We start from the raw sequence: 13,869 nt of genomic DNA, 5'->3' as shown, positions 1-13,869 counted from the left end.
CTTTTAAAATAGTCAATGTGTATATGAAAAAAGCTAAGCCTGTATACAAAAAATGTTCATCGTGTATTAAAAAAAGTTGACATGGAAAATAAAATTTAATAAAAATCCACATAAAAAACTATAGAGAAAAACACAGAAAAAACCCCACCTAGAACTTTTGACAACCGGCCGGAAGGCTCCTTAAACCGATAGCTTCTCAAAACCGCTCACTACCACCCTATTGAGCTGGCCCACTTCACCATCATGTAGGTGACAATTGCTTCTATCTCGCAATATGCGAGGTGTGGCCTTACCCTCTAGGGTGGTCACCTCGATAAAGAGTGAAGCGAGGAATTGAGTAACTGCTAGGGCAAAAAAGTTGAGCTCGATCATGCTGCTAGAGAAGTCATGTTTGTCTCGACCATTTGTGGAGGAGTAATGGCCCTCGTAACTTTGTTTCAGACCCCTTCTTTATCAATGAGATGAGGCGAAATTTTTGCCTCCGTTTCGAAAAAAATGCGAGGCGTAGAATTTGCGTGGATTGTGGATTGAATTGGGCCATTGGTTGACCACCTCTTTAAGTTTCCTAGGCAACCTCACAATATGGAGGGAACATTATGGCCCTATTTGGAACATAAAAAGTTTAAAACCTAAAAAGGTATAAAAAATAAAATTTAAGGTGTCATGTATTCTACGTTGCAACGAACTAAAAACATAAAGAAATCCAAAACTGCCGTTTGCCACACATGAGAAACATTAAGATTCTAGACACAAAGAGAGAGAGAGAGAGAGAGAGAGAGAGAGAGAGAGAGAGAGAGAAAGAGAGGTGGAAGCACATGTTTTGTTTCCTCCAAAATTCAGTTATCCCACAGGAGTTTCACAAAAACGTAGGATAGCGTCTGATGTCTTCCAAAAGGTAAAATGTTTCCTATAGCAATTTAATCCTTCAATATGTTGGGGAATGTAGCAGAAATTCAAAATTTTCCTACATGTCACCAAGATCAATCTAGGAGATGCTAGCAACAAGAGGGGAGGAGTGCATCTACATACCCTTGTAGATCGCGAGGGGATGGAGTCGTACTCGTCGTGATCCAAATCACCGATGATCCTAGCGTCGAACGGACGGCACCTCCGCGTTCAACACACGTACGGAGCAGCGACGTCTCCTCCTTCTTGATCCAGAAAGGGGGGATGAGAGGTTGATGGAGATCCAGCAGCACGACGGCGTGGTGGTGGAAGTAGCGGGATCCCGGCAGGGCTTCGCCAAGCGCAAGCGGGGAGGAAGAGGTGTAACGGGAGGGAGGGAGGCGCCAGGGCTTGGGGTGCTGCTCCCATGCGCCTCCCCACTATATATAGGGGTGGAGGGGGCTGGTTTCTTGCCCTCCAAGTCCATTGGGGCGTTGGCAAAGGTGGGGGAAAGAAATCCCATCATTTCCCTTCCCCACCGATTGTTATCCCCCCTTTTTAGGGATCTTGATCTTATCCCTTCGGGATATGATCTTATTCCTTCTAAGGTGGGATCTTGGTGCGCCTTGACCAGGGGTGTGGGGCCTTTCCCCCACTACCCACGTTCATGTGGGTCCCCCCATGCAGGTGGGCCCCACTTCGGAACCTTCTAGAACCTTCCCGGTACAATACCAAAAAATCCCGAACATTTTTCGGTGGCCAAAATAGGACTTCCCATATATAAATCTTTACCTCCGGACCATTCCGAAACTCCTCGTGACGTCCGGGATCTCATCCGGGACTCCGAACAACTTTAGGATTTCCGCATACTAATATCTCTACAACCCTGGCGTCATCGAACCTTAAGTGTGTAGACCCTACGGGTTCGGGAGACATGCAGACATGACCGAGACGACTCTCTGGTCAATAACCAACAGCGGGATCTGGATACCCATGTTGGCTCCCACATGTTCCACGATGATCTCATCGGATGAACCATGATGTAGAGGATTCAATCAATCCCGTATACTATTCCCTTTGTCAATCGGTACGTTACTTGCCCGAGATTCGATCGTCGGTATCCCAATACCTTGTTCAATCTCGTTACTGGCAAGTCACTTTACTCGTACCGTAACGCATGATCCCATGGCTAACTCCTTAGTCACATTGAGCTCATTATGATGATGCATTACCGAGTGGGCACAGAGATACCTCTCCGTCATACGGAGTGACAAATCCCAGTCTCGATTCGTGCCAACCCAACAGACACTTTCGGAGATACCTGTAGTGCACCTTTATAGCCACCCAGTTACGTTGTGACGTTTGGTACACCCAAAGCATTCCTACGGTATCCGGGAGTTGCACAATCTCATGGTCTAAGGAAATGATACTTGACATTAGAAAAGCTCTAGCAAACGAACTACACGATCTTGTGCTATGCTTAGGATTGGGTCTTGTCCATCACATCATTCTCCTAATGATGTGATCCCATTATCAATGACATTCAATGTCCATGGTCAGGAAACCATAACCATCTATTGATCAACAAGCTAGTCAACTAGAGGCTTACTAGGGACATGTTGTGGTCTATGTATTCACACATGTATTACGGTTTCCAGTTAATACAATTATAGCATGAACAACAGACAATTATCATGAACAAGGAAATACAATAATAACCATTTTATTATTGCCTCTAGGGCATATTTCCAACAGTCTCCCACTTGCACTAGAGTCAATAATCTAGTTCACATCACCATGTGATTAACACTCAAAGTTCACATCGCCATGTGACTAATACCCAAGAGTTTACTAGAGTCAATAATCTAGTTCACATCACCATGTGATTAACACTCAATGAGTTCTAGGGTTTGATCATGTTATGCTTACGAGAGTGGTTTTAGTCAACGGGTCTGCAACATTCAGATCCGTGTGTGCTTTACAAATCTCTATGTCATCTTGTAGATGCAGCTACCACGCGCTACTTGGAGCTATTCCAAATAACTGCTCTACTATACGAATCCGGTTCACTACTCAGAGTCATCCGGATTAGTGTCAAAGTTTGCATCGACGTAACCCTTTACGACGAACCCCCTTTCCACCTCCATAATCGAGAAAATTCCTTAGTCCACTAGATACTAAGGATAAGTTCGACCGCTGTCATGTGATCCCTTCCTGGATCACTATTGTACCCCTTGACTAACTCATACTTTCTCTTTCTTCTGCCGTGGTCAGGTCTTGAGTCTTACTCAATACTCACACCTTGTAACACAGCCAAGAACTCCTTCTTTGCTGATCTATTTTGAACTCCTTCAAAATCTTGTCACGGTATGTATTCATTTGAAAGTACTATTAAGCGTTTTTGATCAATCCTTATAGATCTTAATGCTCAATGTTCAAGTAGCTTAATCCAGGTTTTCCATTAAAAACACTTTTCAAATAACCCTGGATGCTTTCCAGAAATTCTACATCATTTATGATCAACAATATGTTAACAACATATACTCATCAAAAATTCTATAGTGCTCCCGCTCACTTCTTTGGAAATACAAGTTTCTCATGAACTTTGTATAAACCCAAAATCTTTGATCATCTCATCAAAGCGTTCATTCCAACTCCGAGATGCTTACTCCAATCCTTAGAAGGATTGCTGGAGCTTTGCATACTTGTTAGCATCTTTCAGGATTGACAAAACCTTCTGGTTGTATCACATACAACCTTTCCTCAAGAAAATCGTCGAGGAAACAATGTTTTGACATCCTATCTGCAAGATTTCATAAATAATGCAGTAACTGCTAATATAATTCTAACAGACTCTTAGCATCGCTACGAGTGAGAAAGTCTCATCGCAGTCAACTCCTTGAACTTGCCGGAAAACATCTTAACGACAAGTCGAGCTTTCTTAATGGTGACACTTACCATCATTGTCTGTCTTCCCTTTAATATCCATCTGTACCCAACAGCCTTACGACCATCAAGTAGTTCTTTCAAAGTCTATACTTTGTTTTCATACATGGATCCTCTCGGATTTTATGGCCTCGAGCCATTCGTCGGAATCCGGGCCCACCATCGCTTCTCCATAGCTCGTAGGTTCATTGTTGTCTAGCAACATGACTTCCAAGACAGGATTACGTACCACTCTGAAGTAGTACACATCCTTGTCATCCTATGAGGTTTGGGAGTGACTTGATCTGAAGTTTCATGATCACTATCATAAGGTTCCACTTCAATTGGTGTAGGTGCCACAGGAACAACTTCCTGTGCCCTGCTACACATTAGTTGAAGTGACGGTTCAATGACCTCATCAAGTCTCCACCATCCTCCCACTCAATTCTTTCGAGAGAAACTTTTCCTCGAGAAAGGACCCGTTTCTAGAAACAATCACTTTTGCTTCCAGATCTGAAATAGGAGGTATACCCAACTGTTTTGGGTATTCTATGAAGATGCATTTATCCGCTTTGGGTTCGAGCTTATCAGCCTGAAACTTTTTCACATAAGCGTCGCAGCCCCAAACTTTTAAGAAACGACAGCTTAGGTTTCTCTAAACCATAGTTCATACGGTGTCGTCTCAACGGAATTGCGCGGTGCCCTATTTAAAGTGAATGTGGTTGTCTCTAATGCCTAACCCATAAACGATAGTTGTAATTCGCTAAGAGACATCATGGTATGCACCATATCCAATAGGGTGCAGTTATGATGTTCGGACACACCATCACAATATGGTGTTCCAGGCGGTGTTAGTCGTGAAACAATTTCCATAATTTCTTAATTGTGTGCCAAACTCGTAACTCAGATATTCATCTCTATGATCATATCACAGACATTTTATCCTCTTGTCACGACGATCTTCAACTTCACTCTGAAATTACTTGAACCTTTCAATAATTCAGACTTGTGTTTCATCAAGTAAATATTCTCAGCATCTACTCAAATCATCTGTGAAGTAAGAACATAACGATATTCACTGCGTGCGTCAGCACTCATTGGACTGCACAGATCAAATGTATTACTTCCAACAAGTTGCTCTCTTGTTCCATCTTACTGAAAACAAGGCCTTTCAGTCATCTTGCCCATGTGGTATGATTTGCATGTCTCAAGTGATTCAAAATCAAGTGAGTACAAATGATCCATCTGTATGGACTTTCTTCATGCATATATACTAATAGACATGGTTCGCATGTCTCAATCTTTTCAAAAATGAGTGAGTCCAAAGATCCATCAACATGGAGCTTCTTCATGCGTTTTATACCAATATGACTCAAGTGGCAGTGCCACAAGTATGTGGTACTATCATTACTATCTTATATCTTTTGGCATGAACATGTGTATCACTACGATCGAGATTCAATAAACCATTCATTTTAGGTGCAAGACCATTGAAGGTATTATTCAAATAGACAGAGTAACCATTATTCTCCTTTAATGAATAACCGTATTGCGATAAACATAATCCAATCATGTCTATGCTCAACGCAAACACCAAATAATAATTATTCAGGTTTAACCCCAATCTCGATGGTAGAGGGAGCATGCGATGCTTGATCACATCAACCTTGGAAACACTTCCAACACATATCGTCATCTCACCTTTAGCTAGTCTCCGTTTATTCCGCAGCTTTTATTTCGAGTTACTAACACTTAGCAACCGAACCGGTATCTAATACCCTGGTGCTACTAGGAGTACTAGTAAAGTACACATTAATATAATGTATATCCAATATACTTCTGTCGACCTTGCCAACCTTCTCATCTACAAAGTATCTAGGGTAGTTCTGCTTCAGTGACCGTTCCGCTCATTTCAGAAGCACTTAGTCTCGGGTTTGGGTTCAACCTTGGGTTTCTTCACTAGAGCAGCAACTGATTTGCCGTTTCATGAAGTATCCCTTCTTGCCCTTGCCCTTCTAGAAACTAGTGGTTTTACTAACCATCAACAATTGATGCTCCTTCTTGATTTCTACTTTCGCGGTGTCAAACATCGCGAGTTGCTCAAGGATCATCATGTCTATCCCTGATATGTTATAGTTCATCACGAAGCTCTAATAGCTTGGTGGCAGTGACTATGGAGAACCATCACTATCTCATCTGGAAGATTAACTCCCACTCGATTCAAGTGATTGTAGTACTCAGATAATCTGAGCACATGCTCAACGATTGAGCTTTTCTCCCTTAGTTTGCAGGCTTAAGAAACTTGTCAGAGGTCTCATACCTCTTGACGTGGGCATTAGTCTGAAATCCCAATTTCAGTCTTTGGAAGATCTCATATGTTCTGCGACGTTTCAAAACCGTCTTTGGTGCCACAATTTTAAACCGTTAGCATCACACACTGAACTATCACGTAGTCATCAAAACGTGTATGCTAGATGTTTTGTAACATCTACAGACGACGCTCGAGGTTCAGCACACCGAGCGGTGCATTAAGGACATAAGCCTTCTGTGCAACAATGAGGACAATCCTCAGTTTACGGACCCAGTCCGCATAATTGCTACGATCAACTTTCAACTAAATTTTCTCTAGGAACATATCTTAGTAGAACTAAAGCGTAAGCTACGACATTATTTGCAAAGACCTTTTGACTATGTTCATGATAATTAAGTTCATCTGATTATTTAATGAACTCCCACTTAGATAGACATCCCTCTAGTCATCTAAGTGATACATGATCCAAATCGACTAGGCCGTGTCCGATCATCACGTGAGACGGACTAGTCATCATCGGTGAACATCTCCATGTTGATCGTATCTACTATACGACTCATATTCGACCTTTCGGTCTCTTGTGTTCCGAGGCCATGTCTGTACATGCTAGGCTCGTCAACACCCGTTGTATGCGAACGTTAGAATCTATCACACCCGATCATCACGTGGTGCTTCGAAACAACGAACCTTCGCAACGGTGCACAGTTAGGGGGAACACATCTCTTGAAATTTTAGTGAGGGATCATCTTATTTATGCTACCGTCGTTCTAAGCAAATAAGATGTAAACATGACAAACATCACATGCAAATCATAAAGTGACATGATATGGCCAATATCATCTTGCGCCTTTTGATCTCCATCTTCGAGGCGCGGCATGATCACCTTCGTCACCGACATGACACCATGATCTCCATCATCGTGTCTTCATGAAGTTGTCTCGCCAACTATTACTTCTACTACTATGGCTAACGGTTAGCAATAAAGTAAAGTAATTACATGGCGTTTTTCATTGACACGCAGGTCATACAATAAATTAAGACAACTCCTATGGCTCCTGCCGGTTGTCATACTCATCGACATGCAAGTCGTGATTCCTATTACAAGAACATGATCAATCTCATGCATCACATATATCATTCATCACATCCTTTTGGCCATATCACATCACATAGCATACCCTGCAAAAACAAGTTAGACGTCCTCTAATTGTTGTTGCATGTTTTACGTGGCTGCTATGGGTTTCTAGCAAGAACGTTTCTTACCTACGCAAAAGCCACAACGGTGATATGCCAATTGCTATTTACCCTTCATAAGGACCCTCTTCATCGAATCCGATCCGACTAAAGTGGGAGAGACAGACACCCGCTAGCCACCTTATGCATCAAGTGCATGTCAGTCAGTGGAACCTGTCTCACGTAACAGTACGTGTAAGGTCGGTCCGGGCCGCTTCATCCCACAATGCCGCCGAATCAAGATAAGACTAGTAACGGCAAGCAAATTGAACAAATCATCGCCCACAACTACTTTGTGTTCTACTCGTGCATAGAATCTACGCATAGACCTTGCTCATGATGTCACTGTTGGGGAACGTGGCAGAAAGTCAAAATTTTCCTACGTGTCACCAAGATCAATCTAGGAGATGCTAGCAACGAGAGGGGAGGAGTGCATCTACATACCCTTGTAGATCGCGAGCGGAAGCATTCAAGAGAACGGGGTTGATGGAGTCGTACTCGTCGTGATCCAAATCACCGATGATCCTAGCGCCGAACGGACGGCACCTCCGCGTTCAACACACGTATGGAGCAGCAACGTCTCCTCCTTCTTGATCCAGCAAGGGGGGAGGAGAGGTTGATGGAGATCCAGCAGCACGACGGCGTGGTGGTGGAAGTAGCGGGATCCCGGCAGGGCTTCGCCAAGCGCAAGCGGGGAGGAAGAGGTGTCACGGGAGGGAGGGAGGCGCCAGGGCTTGGGGTTCTGCTCCCATGCGCCTCCCCACTATATATAGGGGTGGAGGGGGCTGGTTTCTTGCCCTCCAAGTCCATTGGGGCGTTGGCAGAGGTGGGGGGAAGAAATCCCATCATTTCCCTTCCCCACCGATTGTTATCCCCCTTTTTTAGGGATCTTGATCTTATCCCTTCGGGATATGATCTTATTCCTTCTAAGGTGGGATCTTGGTGCGCCTTGACCAGGGGTGTGGGGCCTTTCCCCCACTACCCACGTTCATGTGGGTCCCCCCATGCAGGTGGGCCCCACTTCGGAACCTTCTAGAACCTTCCCGGTACAATACCGAAAAATCCCGAACATTTTCCGGTGGCCAAAATAGGACTTCCCATATATAAATCTTTACCTCTGGACCATTCCGGAACTCCTCGTGACGTCCGGGATCTCATCCGGGACTCCGAACGACTTTCGGATTTCCGCATACTAATATCTCTACAACCCTAGCGTCACCGAACCTTAAGTGTGTAGACCCTACGGGTTCGGGAGACATGCAGACATGACCGAGACGACTCTCCGGTCAAGAACCAACAGCGGGATCTAGATACCCATGTTGGCTCCCACATGTTCCACGATGATCTCATCGGATGAACCACGATGCCGAGGATTTAATCAATCCCGTATACTATTCCCTTTGTCAATCGGTACGTTACTTGCCCGAGATTCGATCGTCGGTATCCCAATCAACGAAAAAAATAGCGCGCTACAAAATATAGAGAGGCCCTTCTCTAAATGCTACACAATTTATAGCGCGCTAATAGCGTGCTATATTTCAGAATAGCGTTTGCAAAAAAAATTCAAATATATCTAGAAATAAAGTATTTAAGCAACTAAATTTTTCATACGAGCAAGCAATATATGCATAAGGGCCAAATCCAGCACATAAAAGTAGTAAGTCTCAAACAGTTTCAATAGTTTCTAACATCAACAACTACAATTTTAAAAGTCTCTAACATCAACAAACATCAACAGCGACCCTCGGCAACAACAACCATAGTCTTTAACATCAACAACTACATTTTTATGGTAAGTCTCTTCAACAACCATAGTTTTAAGAGTCTCTAACATCAACAGCCACCGGGGCAGCAACAATACAACACAAAATGACACACAGACTTTTAAGATAGTCTACATCAACAGCCACCGAAGGCAACAACATTACAACATAGCACAATGAGATTATTCAGAATCACTCACTGGTAAATGCATGTCATCATCTTCCGATTCAGAAGAAGACTCAGCTGATTGCAACTCATCATCACGATAAATAGGAAGCAACTTCTTCTTCTTCCTAGGACGAGATTGAGACACTATCTTTCTTTTTGATGGAGCAACTTCTCCTTCTAATGTTGGTTCTACAACTTGTACATCTTCAGGTTCAAATCCTGTTTGCACTCCTTCAATAGGCACAACACCAGTGATCCACTCATTGCCTTCATCTTCTACAACATCTACAAATGTGTGGTCCTCAATTGGGTCCCTGTTTTTCATCCCTCTCTTTTGCTTTAGTTTGGAGTTGAACTTGATGAACACAAGGTCTCTCATTTTGTCATGAAGTAGCCTATTGCGTCTTTTTGTGTGAATCTGTAGGTGATGGGATTAGAGCAATAATATATTAGTATGAAAAAACAACGAAACCAATGCAAGAAAAGTATGACAAAGATACCGGGTTGTCCTTCTAATGTGACAATGAAGAACTGATAATTAGCACATTCTTCTTCCATTTCTTAAAAGCAAAAGACTATTCTGGTTAACATTCTTCTTCCTCTTCTTAAAAGCAAAAGACTATTCTGGTTATGAGTTGTTCAAACATGATACTGGTTAAGATTCAAACATGATGCTCAAGGTAGCATGACAATTGACAAGCACCAAATAGTCCTACTATAAGTACTAAAACGTATGTCAAGGATCTTTCTACTTCAATCAACACATGGATAGACAATAAACAAGTTGACATATGGCATGCATCTTTCTGACCTGCTGAAAAACACTGAAATTCCTCTCACAAGCCGAGGAGCTGCATGTCAAACTCAAAATCCGCATCGCCAATACCCTGAGATTTGGTGCACTTGACCCATGATTGGACCACCAATCAGCTTCATTAAGAGTAAAAACCGGAGTTAAGAAAGCATTGCAAGTTCTGACTTGAGAATGGAGAAAAAATTAAATGTAAATATGCACCTGGATCAAAGTTTTTGTTTTTCCGCTGCCTTTTAGCAATGTCTCTTCCAAATGACCCCTCTTCACCTTGATATGCCTTAAGCTCATCCGTGATTTTGTCTTGAAGGAGAACATCTTCCACCATTTTTCCCATGCAACTTACAACCCCATCTTTAAATGTTGGATCCAACAAAATTTGTAGCTTGTTTTCATAAAAGTAGTATGGATTTAAGAAGTATCCAGCCCTATGTAGCGGCCTCTTCAATTTGTTGTCCCATCTTTTATCCACTATATCCAACACTTCTTGAAAACAAGATCGTTGTTGTTCATTTTCACACTTGGCTGAGATCTCTTTCTTTGCATCCAAAAAGGCGCCGTATATGAATCCCATAGCTGGTACATCAGTGTCCATTCTCCTTAGCAAGTTAGCCAATGGTTCAAAGAACTTCACGGCAATATCTACTCCTCTCCAAAAAAATTCAGAGCGCACAGTTTTGTTGGCTTCACTTCCTTTAGCCTTTTTTAGATAGCCCATTTCATCAAGTTGATCTGATCTAAATAGCTTCTGGAGTTGCTTCTTGTTATCCAGCATGCTCTCCAAGTTCAAGTATGCTGTAGCAAACCTAGTAATACCGGACCTAACCAGATCTTTCCCAAGGAACTCCCTCATTAGGCTCAAAACCCTTGTGTGTGCATAAAGGAAAACCGTCACAGCTCTAGCTTTTGTAATAGTGGAGTCAACTGATGGCAGCTTACCGATGTCCTCTAGCATCAAATCAATACAATGGGCAGCACAACCATTTCAGAATATGTTGGGCCGCTTTGCATTCAACAAAGTTGATGCTGCTTGATTCACACTTGCATTATCAGTCACCACTTGAACTACATGTTTCTCCCCAATCTCTTCAATGCAATCATCTACAAGCTGAAAGATGTACTTGCCATCTTTCTTCACAGCTGAACAATCAAAAGAATCGAGAAAAACCACACCATATGCACTATGGACTACCAGATTCATTACCCCTCTTCCTCTTATGTCGGTCCACGCATCTGTCATGATTGTACATCCAGTGAGCTCCCAAGCTTCCCTGTGTGCTTTGAAGGATTCCATCACTTTCTTCTTTCTCTTCTTCAAGAATGGGCCACCCATTTCATAAGGACTAGGACCTGGCAAGTCTTCGCCGTATTGTCCAACTGACTGAAGCATAAGGGCAAAGCTTGGAAGTGTGACTGAATTGAAGGGAATGCATGCTTCATAGAAGAACTGGCATATGTACTCACAAGCACGGTTCCTTTTCTTCAGTCTCTCCCCAGTTGTCAACTTTAATTGGATGCTCTCACTAGATTTTTCCTTCCTTGCAGCGTTAGCATCTTCAGGTGATAGTTGGCAGAATTTTTCCATAGGCCCACCTGTGGATTTAGATGTTTTGCCTCTCGCCGACTTAAGCATAACAACAGAATTGCTTCTACCATCTTCATCACTTGAACCTTCCCCCTCTGAGTGGCTCAAGTCCACTTCACATCTAATCCTCTTCTGCTCTGAAATTTTTGCTGCCTTTTTATCACCCTTCTTTGTCAAAAACTCAGTGATTTCATCCCTTACATCAGCTGGCACTTTTGTACAGGGAACAACACCGGAAGTTGGAATGTTTGCAAGGTGGAGCTTGATTCGAGTAATACCATTGGTGTACACATGATTACAGAAAATGCACTTCAAAGAATTCCTCTTGTTTTCGTCAGGACAACTGCAATATTTCCATCCTGGGTCTTTTGATTTCACATTCACAACAGCAGCTTCTCCTTGCACCGTTGATGCTGTGCTTGAAGCACCAATGCCTACAATCAGACAAAGTATATATCAATGCCTACGTCTTCAATGCAGTACATATATCTTTAGTACAGAGTAAATATATCTTTAGTACAGAGTACATATATCTTCAGTAGAGAGTAAACACCACCAAAATGAACCACATGGTGCAAATAAAAACGGCCCATCCAAGCATTAACACCAAATATACACAGATAATTAGTCAAAATGAACCACATGGTGCAAGTTAATTATTCAAAACCGTAAACCATATTGAGGAAATCAACATCTTTCTATGAATAACTGAATATACAGGGATCTCCTTCTGAATCCTACTTCCCTTCGTTGGTGCTCTTGCCGGCGTTCATCTGGTGGTGCCCTTGCCGGCGGCATAGCAGGAGACGGGGAGGGCATGGAGATGGCACAAGGGAAAGTGGGTATGTGACGGTGTGGATGCTTGATTACCTGGTGGTTGACTTGCCGACGGTGCGGTTGACATCGCCCGTCCGTGCTAGGAATAGGATGGAGTCGACATGGAGGACGCCGCCGCCGCGAGATGATGATGCCGCCGCTGCTCACGTGAAGATGTTGCCGCCGTGCTGATGACTAGATGTTGTCGCTGCCGGCGCTCACGCCCAGATGTTGCCGCCGCCGCCGCCGCTCATCTGGGCTGGGAACTGGGAAGGGGATGAGATGTGAGAACTAGGGTTAGCCGGTTAGATGGGAGACTGATAAAAGGAGTGGGCCTGCTGGGCTGTGCTTATTTTAGTTTTGCATGGTCTGCACGTTATAACGTTAAAACGCTACAACGTTATAGCGTGTGTAGCGCGCTAATTACGCGATTAGCGCCGTAGCGGCCGATTTTGTCAAAACGTAACGTCTCCCTTCCGAATATGCTATAACCGCGCTATAACCGCGAAATAGCGTGCTATTTTTTTCGTTGATCCCAATACCTTGTTCAATCTCGTTACCGGTAAGTCACTTTACTCGTACCGTAACGCATGATCCCGTGGCTAACTCCTTAGTCACATTGAGCTCATTATGATGATGCATTACCGAGTGGGCCCAGAGATACCTCTCCGTCATACGGAGTGACAAATCCCAGTCTCGATTCGTGCCAACCCAACAGACACTTTCGGAGATACCTGTAGTGCACCTTTATAGCCACCCAGTTACGTTGTGACGTTTGGTACACCCAAAGCATTCCTACGGTATCCGGGAGTTGCACAATCTCATGGTCTAAGGAAATGATACTTGACATTAGAAAATCTCTAGCAAACGAACTACACGATCTTGTGCTATGCTTAGGATTGGGTCTTGTCCATCACATCATTCTCCTAATGATGTGATCCCGTTATCAATGACATCCAATATCCATGGTGTTGGAGATCGTTGCAGAAATTAAAAAAATTTCTACGCATCACCAAGAACAATCTATGGAGTCATCTAGCAACGAGAGAGAGGGAGTGCATCTACATACCCTTGTAGATCGCGCGCGGAAGCGTTCAAGAGAACGGGGTTGATGGAGTCGTACTCGTCGTGATCCAAATCACCGATGATCCTAGCGCCGAACGGACGGCACCTCCGCGTTCAACACACGTACGAAGCGGGGACGTCTCCTCCTTCTTGATCCAACAAGGGGGGAGGAGAAGTTGATGGAGATCCAGCAGCACGACGGCGTGGTGGTGGAAGTACCGGGATCCCGGCAGGGCTTCGCCAAGCGCAAGCGGGGAGGAAGAGGTGTCACGGGAGGGAGGGAGGCGCCAGGGTTTGGGGTGCTGC

General features: G+C 43.7%; 1 non-coding gene across 1 annotated transcript; it reads right to left on the bottom strand.

The window, feature by feature from the left end:
* Positions 1 to 9,299: 9,299 nt before the first annotated feature.
* On the bottom strand, positions 9,300 to 12,117 carry LOC109779916 (uncharacterized). The gene is made up of 3 exons (XR_012201489.1): positions 10,302 to 12,117; positions 10,098 to 10,216; positions 9,300 to 9,704 (listed from the first exon to the last, which is right to left on the bottom strand). It is a non-coding gene; the product is annotated as an uncharacterized protein (transcript).
* Between the last annotated feature and the right edge of the window lie 1,752 nt (positions 12,118 to 13,869).

The sequence above is a fragment of the Aegilops tauschii genome, chromosome 2 (genome assembly GCF_002575655.3).
Source record: "Aegilops tauschii subsp. strangulata cultivar AL8/78 chromosome 2, Aet v6.0, whole genome shotgun sequence".
NCBI lineage: Eukaryota > Viridiplantae > Streptophyta > Magnoliopsida > Poales > Poaceae > Aegilops > Aegilops tauschii.
Note: the sequence above shows the minus strand (reverse complement) of the source record. Positions and strands in the feature narration are given on the sequence as shown.